The 10,799-nt window shown below is 42.8% G+C and overlaps 1 pseudogene; it reads right to left on the reverse strand.

Annotated features, from left to right (window-relative positions):
* Positions 1–1,379: 1,379 nt before the first annotated feature.
* LOC129708512 (U6atac minor spliceosomal RNA) lies at positions 1,380–1,470 on the reverse strand (annotated as a pseudogene).
* Between the last annotated feature and the right edge of the window lie 9,329 nt (positions 1,471–10,799).

Below are 10,799 nucleotides of genomic sequence, written 5' to 3' on the forward strand. Positions count from 1 at the left end.
AATGTAATGCTTTCCTTTCTTGGTGCTATCCCTGCATTTTGCAGCGAGCACATACATGGATCGGTCTGACAATCCGAGCTGCAGGAGCGGTCTACTCAGAATAATAAGGCAAAATGAAGGGAGACAAACATAACTTCTTTCTCCTTGTAGCGAGAGTGTATTTTTTGCCACTGTTATGCCATATATTTTTGCAACCGGTGAATGAGCCTGGAAACAGACATATCAATTCGGTATTCCATTGAGCCATAATTTCATTAAATACTTTGTGATCCAACACCCATTTGTTTTGTCATTGATTATACGTGATGATATTCGAACGTAAATTGAGATTAGGTAATTTATTACAGGATATTCTGTCTTGATCGCACCTATGCGACTAACATACGCCACCACCATAGTGATCAACTTAACGTTTGAGCATGCAGATTATTCACATTCATTCAATAACCCTTTAACTTATAGAATGCACCTAGTGTCTACAGGTAGTTCATACCAAGAACTGAATAATGGTTAATTGATGCAAATCTCCTCCGCATCTGGAGTAGATGGCATTTATAATTTTCCACCTTAGAGCCCCATCAGTTTATAATATAACTGAAATTTTACTGACCAGATTACTGGAGCAACGCTGAATACTGTTCGTCTACCATAATGACCTTGGTAGCTTCAGTTGGTAATAGCATAAGGTCTGTCACAAGACCTACATGGCATTTGAGATTACTACTTTGCACAGCTGAATTACAGCCACTATATTGCCAATTATACTTAATGAATAGAAGGCTGTTTTATCACAAGATTGTTCGAGGCTCCTATTGATTCCAAGCTCTTACCCCAGGGCGGAGTAACATGCTAATTAATAGTTAACAGTAAATCCCAATGATGAATAAATCTAATTGGTATCGCCTTCATTTTCTTAAACATAGTTTGATGCTGAAACGGTTGACCTCAACAACATACAGCATTAGAATATCCTTCAGACATAAGAAATTTTTTTGAGCTCTGAGCAGTCCAAGCCTTGGTTTTAGTAAACTGGTAATAACCTGGGAACTGAAGTTAACCCATTTTGCAATGTTTTATCATTGCCTTATCCAGATAATTTTCAAAATGTCTCCGGTGATCTCTGTAAATGGGAGCATCCTAAGGAAATCAGATGCGAAGTTTCCTATTTTGGAAAATGTTTTACCGCACATGCGAGTTAAACGACATTCTGCATCTTTTCCACAATGAACAGGCCACGCCAGTGAATTCCGTACCTGCTCGAGCCACAACTCTGGCCCGTTTTCCGAACCGGTCCCGAAACCCATTCCTGTCCATAATACTGAGCGTGCCTGTAAAGACAAATCTTGTCCAATTCTGTGCTTGGAACCTTAGTATTGTGCAGCTTTACATGGTTAGATGCCAACCATTTGTGTGTTGTAAGGCCACTAGGACCCCTTCCATCCTAAGGGAGATGCTATTTTCATACAACACATAAACTAAACACATGTTATCATCTTCATTAGTACAAAACAAGTGTAAATATTACCAACTTGTAGATGGTCCCATATTTTTCTTGAGCCCGACTTGGGTCTCGGATTTAAGAGCTATGTCCAACATTCATTCTGCCACCAACTTCAGTGAACTGCTTGCTGCCAACGAGGGCGTGGGGTATGTTGTTGCTCGTTGTTGGTGCCTCGAATGTTCCGACAACGTTTGTTTCCTTCTCCAGGTTTTACCTGTTGAATAGGTCTTACCTCAAGAGAAGATTCAGCGGCTTGTTTTAATGTCACCCCTGAAGCGTTGTTTATTCCCGGCATTTGTAGCATGAGGGGAACTCTAGCCCCTTCCGGGTATTCTGTCACCTTCGTTTGCGAGGACTCCCTTGAATCCATACGCATTTATTCCAGTACGTTCCACAGACATACTTCTAGAATTTTGAAGTCGGGTACACTGACCTCCACAGAGAGGGAATTCTTAGACAGCATGAACAGGTGCTGCCGCAGGCCCCTGCCTCTTAGTTTTCTTACCAGCTATACCTTTGATCTCGGAGTCAGAACAAACTGACTCCGTGTGTTCACTTCCTCCAAGAGGGAGATATCATGCAATCCTTCAACAGGTGCTGCTGCCAGAGTCTCCCGAGGAGACCTTCGAATATAAAGCTCCTTTTGCTGGAGCATATCATGCTGGAGCTCTTTTTATTCGCTCAACAGCCCTTCTTGGCTTTTCTGCCTTGGGGTATGCTCTGCAATACCTCCAACCTTAGGGTCAGATCAAAACTGCCCTGGTAAACTCACATCCTCCATGAGGGAGACATTATGCAGCCCTTCTACAGGTGCTGCTGCCACGGGTCCCCAAGACCCGTGGATATAATGCTCCTCTTCATGGAGCAGATCTTCCCTATACAACCTGTTGTGAGATAAATGAAACTTTCACTACTCGTAATTAACTTAACTTTATTTAAGCTTTAAGCAACTTATTTCTGCAATACACAACTCAGAAACGTCTGGCAAACATGGCTGATTCCGCAGGCTTTTCCCGCCCGAAATACTTCGCACATGCGCACACTCCGGAAATGTCCTGCGCATGCGCACACACTAGAAGAGCTCCGCACATGCACACATGCGCCCACTTCATTCTCCCCTCCTATTTATAAGTTGAGACGGTCAGGAGGTTTACTACGTCTTGATGACCGTCGCAGCACTGGAGCCTCAGGAGATACAGGTGTTTCAATAGCCGAGGGTAGATATATTGCTTGGTCATCAACTTCACTCATATTGTTATTTAGATTTTCAATTTTAGAATTTCTTGTAAAAGTTTCCATAGAGGATGCTGGAAGTGTTGGAGGAAGTTCCCGATTAGTGTTATCAGGAAGTGACGGAGCTGATGGAGAAGATGGACATGGTGCAAGGTCACGAAGTGAGACTGTTGACTGACGTCCATCCCAATACTTGATAGTTGCATAAGAAGGGTTGACATCAGTCAGTTCAACTTCATCAACAAAAGGTTCATTCTTATTTAATCGGACATAACGACGAAGCAACACAAGCCCAGGGCTCGTCAACCATGATGGCAGAGAAGTACCACTAGAAGAACGCCGTTTGAAGTTAAAGAACCGTTCGTGTGGAGTAGTATTGGTAGCAGTTGACAGTAGAGATCTGATGGAGTGTAATGCATCTGGTAGAACACATTCCCACTGCTGATCTGGTATATCATTCGACTTTAAAGCCAGTTTCACTGCTTTCCTAATGATTCCGTTATACCTCTCAACCTGACCATTTCCAATAGGATGATATGGTGTTGTTTTACTTGTTGCAATTCCTCTCTTAGAAAGGTAGCCCTTTAAATCTTTTGACATGAATGAGGTGCCCCTATCAGAATGTATGTAACTTGGAAATCCACAGAATGAAAACAGTTGATCTAAACATTTGATAACCATAGCAGCTGAAATATTTGGACAAGGAAAGGCAAATGGAAACCTCGAATATTCGTCAACTAAGGTAAGTATATAAACATTTTGAGAGGAGGATGGCAAAGGCCCTTTGAAGTCAATACTCAAACGTTCCATAGGTTGAGTAATAATAATAATAATAATAACTTTATTTGTTAAGCACCTTAAAAACAACCAAAGCTGACCAAAGTGCTGTACAGAAAAAAGAAAACAAGCAAGACATCATAAAACAGGCAGAACAACAGAACATACAACTAACACGAGGCGCATAAATTACATACAAAAATCCAAACAATAAATTAAAAAACATAAAACACAAGTACGAACAACGCAGCAAAACCAAGCAAATAAAGTTAATAAACAATTCAACACCTCACTGGTCTACAAAGGCCATGGAGAATAGATATGTCTTCAGGAGTGATTTAAAAACAGCTAGAGAAGGGGCCTGTTTAACGTGCAGAGGCAATTCATTCCACAATCTCGGAGCCGACACAGCAAAGGCACGGTCCCCTCTGAGCTTCCGCTTAGTCTTTGGCTCAATCAGGAGCAGCTGATCATCTGACCTGAGAGAGCGGGAGGGTGAATAAGGGTGAAGACGCTCAGATAGGTAGGACGGGGCAAGACCACTTAGGGATTTAAAAGTAAATAAAATAATTTTAAAACGAATCCTATACTGAATAGGCAGCCAGTGGAGAGAGGCCAAAAGGTGAGAAACATGATCATGCTTTCGTGTGCCAGTCAAGAGACGAACAGCTGCATTCTGTACCATCTGGAGACGGGCGATGGAGGACCGACTAACCCCCAGATACAGTGCATTGCAGTAATCCAGCCGGGTGGTAACAAAGGCGTGGATTACCGTCTCAAAGTGCTGCCTTGACAAAATCGGCTTTATTTTTGCCAGCTGCCTCAGATGGAAAAAACCAGATTTAACAACAGCCCTTACCTGACAGTCAAATCTAAGCTCAGGGTCCACTTTAATCCCCAGGTTCGTGATATTAGGTTTGAGATATGCAGACAAAGAGCCTAGATCAACAGGGGGGGCCCCAGAGGTGCCACCAAAGATCATTACCTCTGTAGCTTTGATCAATCTTCCTTCTTCAGGACGGAAGAACCTTGGTTTTAATTCAGCACAGTTTCTACATGAAGCACACGTCATCTTCACATCTTCTGTAGAGAAAGGTAAATTTTTGCAACGAACATAGTGTAACAAACGAGTGACTCCAGGGTGACACAGCCCATCGTGAAGATCAGTGAGTGCAGAAGAATGAACAGAGGCACAAAATGCTCGAGTTAATGTGTCCGGAGCAACATTATCCTTACCAGGGCGGTACTCAATTCAATAACTATATGCGGATAATTCAATCCTCCATTCATGAATTTTACTATTTTTAATCTTCGTTCGTTTCCGATTATCCAGCATAAAAGCCACTGAACGCTGATCTGTTATCAAAGTGAAGTGCTGACGAGCAAGGAAATGACTCAATTTCCTCACTGCTTCAATAATTGCTGTAGCTTCCTTTTCGACGGATGGGTAGTGCAATTCACTACCTTGGAGAGTACGAGACATGAAAGCCACTGGTCGTCCTCCTTGATTTAATGTAGCTGATACTGCTAAATCAGAGGCATCACATTCAACAACAAAGGGGAGATCCTCATCGATGGCGTGCAATGTCGCAGATTCCAATTGTTTCTTTAAAGAAGTAAAGGCACCAATTGCTGTAGAGTCAAGGGGGAAAGATTTCGCTCTAATCAAAGGTTGAATTTTGTCAGAAAATTTGGTATCCATTTGGCATAATATGCAAACATCCCAAGAACCCTTCGTAGAGAGTTTAATGTTGCTGGAACAGGTATCTCTTGGAGTGGGCAGAGTCTTTCTGGATCAGTGATTATATCATTTCCAACCCAATAACCAAGAATATTAATTGATGATACTGATGTTATTGACTTAGCCTCAGTTAATGTTAGATTTTTAGAATGTACAACATCTAAAAACCGTTGTACATTTTCATCATGTTCAGTTTGGTCTTTTCCTGCAATAGTTATATTATCAAGATAAGGGAAAGTATCTTTAAGGTTTTCCTGTTCAACAAGTTTGTCCATCTCTCTCTCTCTGAAAAACAGCCACGCCATTAGTTACCCCAAAAGGAACTCTGCAGTAGTGATATAATTTCCCATTTGCTTAAAACGCAGTGTATTTCTTCTCTGATTCCTTCAGAGGAATTTGATAGTAAGCACTTTTTAAGTCAAAAGTAGAGAATATCTTATACTTAGCTAATGTATTGATAATCTCTTCTATTCGAGGTAATGGATATGCATCAAGCTCTGTGAACTGGTTTATAGTTTGAGAGTAATCAATGCAGAGTCTCTTTCTATGTCTCTCCAAGGGGTCCTTAACCACGACAACTTGTGCCCTCCAAGGGGAAGAACTGTGTTCTATAATCCCCTCTTGTAAAAGATTAGTTACTTCTGTGTTGATAAAGTTCCTATCATCTTTACTAAAATGTCTTGATTTTGTAGCAATTGGCTTGCGCTTGGAGGATAAATTAGTGAATAATGAAGGACATTCAACAGATGCAGCAGAAAGACCACACAATACTGGTGGCTTTGACAATACAAGATCAGGCATAGTTCCTTCATACATTATTTGAAGTGATCTGTGCAGTTTCTGGAAATCCTGACCTAGAATTATATCGCTACACAAATTTTTCAAAATACCAAGACATACAGATTTATACCTAGTTTTGTTCAGAATAAAGTCTACAATACAAGATCCTATAATTTGAGTATTGAGAGTTGTCAGAGCCATCGAGATTTCTCTATTTGAAGGAATTATAGTTAGATTTAGTCGGGACACAACTTGTTCACTTATAAAACTTTCTGAACTGCCAGAATCAAGTAATACATTAAGTGTATGGCCATTAATGGATACCGTTGTAGCTGCATGAGACAAGCTCTGAGGAAATGCAGCTGTAATTGCACATAAAGAAGGCGTGTATATGGCAGCAGTCACACTTTTAGTCGTTGCTTTGGACTTGCATACTCTAGAATAATGTCCCTTCTTGCCACAACTATTACAAGTTGCCTCTCAAGCAGGACATGTCTCTCTCTTATGAATATTACCCACGCAAAAGTAACAGTTCCTTTTTGAATAATTATATGCTGCAGCAAGGGCACCTTTATCAGTAGAAATTGTTTCCGTTTACTCCATATTAGTACGTGGGTGAAATTCTTTTCTAGTAGTTGCAGCAGAATACACATTAGATGAGCCATAAGCATCTGAATTTTTCTGAGCCAAGTCTAAAGAGTCTTGATTGTAAGCTGACTGTAAATCCAAGGTTTTGTGTTCTAATAGTCTCTGTCGTATTAAAGGCGATGCCAAACCATTGATAAAAGACTCTCGAATAACTTCCTGTCGATATTGATCATCCGTAACTGCTTTGAAGGCACAGTCTTTACTAAGTCTTTGAAGTTCTTGTAAAAATTCATCAAGTGACTCACCAGGTTTTTGTTTCCGAGTAGCAACGAGGTGTCGAGAGAATATCACGTTGGGTGTCTTAACGAAGAGTTTGCTTAGTACATCAATAGCAGAATCATAAGTTGTACATTCCTCTATGTAATCATATACATCAGAAGAGACAAAGCTTATTAATGTTTTGTGTTTGTCTGGTGCATCATTGCTGCACTCATCAAAGAAGTTATTTAGTATGCGAAGCCAGTGCTTCCAATTCTTTGCAGCAGCAGGTGAGTTGGGATCCAGATCCAAGCGTTGTGGTTTCAGTAGCTTCTCCATCCCAAGTCGGACTGTTTCACTTCTGAAGATAAGTTGCTTAAATTGTTGTGAGATAAATGAAACTTTCACTACTCGTAATTAACTTAACTTTATTTAAGCTTTAAGCAACTTATTTCTGCAATACACAAACTCAGAAACGTCTGGCAAACATGGCTGATTCTGCAGGCTTTTCCCGCCCGAAATACTTCGCACATGCGCACACTCCAGAAATGTCCTGCGCATGCGCACACACTAGAAGAGCTCCGCACATGCGCACATGCGCCCACTTCACAACCCTTACCAGAAGCTGCTGCCATGGGCCCATGGGGTGACCTCATGGATATAAAGCTCCTCCTGGAGCATGTTGTGCTGGAGCACCCTTTCTATCCGGTGCTCCATCTTTACCAGACGTCCACAGACGTCGCTTCTATTGGGAGGAGAATCCTCCTGACCCGACTCCACGGGCTTACTTTATAATGGCTTTTCCTGCTCACAGGATTAGCCATGGTGCTCTACAGTCGGCACCCTGATACCTTACCCCTCCACGGGAACCTCAGCGATCTGGAAGCCGCTGACCGCCTTGTCAGTGGCTGGAGTAGCGCACCCGACGTCCGCCGGCTACCCGCGTTCCGGGCCGGGTCTCCACACAGCCCAAAGCCCGTTTACCCGCGGCTCATCCAGACTGCGCTACAATATCCCGCAGGAAACCTCTGTAAGAAGAGGTTCCTGCAAGAAAACACAACCTGGTAAGGAATAAAACTTACCTTGTAGGTTTAAACTTACCGCTGGCAGGAGTGTTTTCCTCCCCACACTAGCCTGCCAGTCCGCTGCGTCGCCATGCGGATTACATAGAAACATAGAAACATAGAAACATAGAAATTAGGTGCAGGAGTAGGCCATTCGGCCCTTCGAGCCTGCACCGCCATTCAATATGATCATGGCTGATCATCCAACTCAGTATCCCGTACCTGCCTTCTCTCCATACCCCCTGATCCCCTTAGCCACAAGGGCCACATCTAACTCCCTCTTAAATATAGCCAATGAACTGGCCTCAACTACCCTCTGTGGCAGAGAGTTCCAGAGATTCACCACTCTCTGCGTGAAAAAAGCTCTTCTCATCTCGGTTTTAAAGGATTTCCCCCTTATCCTTAAGCTGTGACCCCTTGTCCTGGACTTCCCCAACATCGGGAACAATCTTCCTGCATCTAACCCCTTAAGAATTTTGGAAGTTTCTATAAGATCCCCCTCTCAATCTTCTAAATTCTAGAGAGTATAAACCAAGTCTATCCAGTCTTTCTTCATAAGACAGTCCTGACATCCCAGGAATCAGTCTGGTGAACCGTCTCTGCACTCCCTCTATGGCAATAATGTCCTTCCTCAGATTTGGAGACCAAAACTGTACGCAATACTCCAGGTGTGGTCTCACCAAGACCCTGTACAACTGCAGTAGAACCTCTCTGCTCCTATACTCAAATCCTTTTGCAATGAAAGCTAACATACCATTCTCTTTCTTTACTGCCTGCTGCACCTGCATGCCTACCTTCAATGACTGGTGTACCATGACACCCAGGTCTCGCTGCATCTCCCCCTTTCCCAATCGGCCATCCGCTTCTTCACGGAATCACTCACGTGACTCCGAAGTAAAATTGTATCTAAGCTCCAGACACTCTGGCACCTCTAGGATCTTTGCTGGCACCTCTTCACAGCCTGTCCCAGCTCTGCAGAGAGTAATTCCAAATTTGTCCAAATCTCACATCAACCCTGAAACTTAACCCCATTTGAAGTCCTAGCTGCTCCAATTTAACCAGGAATAACAGGTACACGTGGCAATGATAAAAACAACACTCATATCAGATATCTATACCCTGCAAATATCGATATGGATCAATTATAATCATGTATTGTCTTTCTGCTGACTGGATAGCATGCAACAAAAAGCTTTTCACATGACAGTAAACAAAACTGATACTGATGTCACTATGCAGTTCTATGCAGCTCATTATCATAGTTCTGGATCTCACAAAAGGTTTGATGTTTTGGAATCTATCCAGCTTTGCACAGTGGAGATTGCCAGGTTAACTGATGCCTTGCCTCAGGGAGAGACAGAGTTTCCATGGAGGATGATTCAGTGATCAGTGATTCAGGACACTGGCAGCCACCCAGCTCCAGGGGATGACAGGTATTCTTGGCACAGCACTGGTGGCCCATCAGACCAACCTCATCCTGGACACACAAGCAGCTGCAGATACAGGAACCTTAGAGTGTTGTCCTCATTCTGCCTAATGCCAAACACTCAGTGGGTCAGGCAGCATCTGAGGAGGGAATGGGTCAGGAGCCCTTCTTCAGACTTCCAACTCCAGTTGTTTTTCTTTTGGGTGGTGATTCTATAGAATTAATTGCCAAAAGGCAACATTCAGTTTGCCTTGCTAACCTCTTCTTGTATAGGCACCATGGTGATTTTCAAATCACGCATTGGGATACTGAAATTCCTCTGCACCGCAAACCTCCACAATTTGGAGACAACTTGGTAGTAAATCTGTGGGATTCATTGTCACAGACGGCTGCGGAGGCCAAGTAATTGGTATTTTTAAAGTGGGGATCGATAGGTTCTTGATTAGTAAGGGGCATCAAAGGTTATGGGAGTAGGAAGAAAAATGGGATTGAGGGTAAAATAGAAAAGCCATAATTGAATGGTAGAGTAAACTCTCTAGGACGAATGGCCTAATTCTGCCCCGATATCTTATTAAACATTGAATCGTAAACCGTTCAAAAACATTCCAGCAGATATGTTCATGGGCCATTCTTAATGGCATCACTTCATTTGTAGAGTAGAAATAATGTGTGGTTCCAGGAGGAAGGAATAGTTTAGTTTTAGTTTTGTTTAGAGATACAGCATGGAAACAGGCCCTTCGGCCCATCGAGTCCACACCAACCAGCGATTCACACACATTAACACTATCCTACACACACTAGGTACAATTTACATTTATACCAAGCCAATTAGCCTACAAACCAAAGGTCTCGGAGATAACCCACTCAGGTCATGGGGAGAATGTACAAATACAATACACACAACACCCGTAGTCAGGATCGATCCCGGGTCTCTGCCGCTCTAAGGCAGCAATTCTACCGCTGCGCCACCGTGCCGCCCTGATGGTGCAGAATTGCTACAAGGAACTGCTGATGCTGGAAGCTTGAGTAAAACACCAAGTGTTGGAGTAACACAGCAGGTCAGGCTGTATCGGTGGAGGGAATGGACAGACAATGTTTCAGGTCAAACGTCGCCCTTCCATGTCCTTCACAGATGCTGCCTGACCCGCTGAGTTACTCCAGTGCTTCTTGTTTTGCTTGTGCAGAGTTAGGGCAACATGATAAGTTGCTTGAAGGTTAGACAAAAATGATTGATCTGACTCTTTGGACAGTCAATGCCAAAGAAATTCAAAGTCCCAAGCAGGCAAAAAATGTTTTTTATGAAAGTATATATATTTTTGACGTTAATAAGATTCATCAGCAGGTCAAGCAGCATTTGTGGAATGAATGGACAGGCGCCATTTTGGGTCGGGACCTTCCCAACCAGCTGGTATACAGCCACTGATGAAGTCC

The sequence above is a fragment of the Leucoraja erinacea genome, chromosome 23 (genome assembly GCF_028641065.1).
Source record: "Leucoraja erinacea ecotype New England chromosome 23, Leri_hhj_1, whole genome shotgun sequence".
Taxonomy (NCBI): domain Eukaryota; kingdom Metazoa; phylum Chordata; class Chondrichthyes; order Rajiformes; family Rajidae; genus Leucoraja; species Leucoraja erinaceus.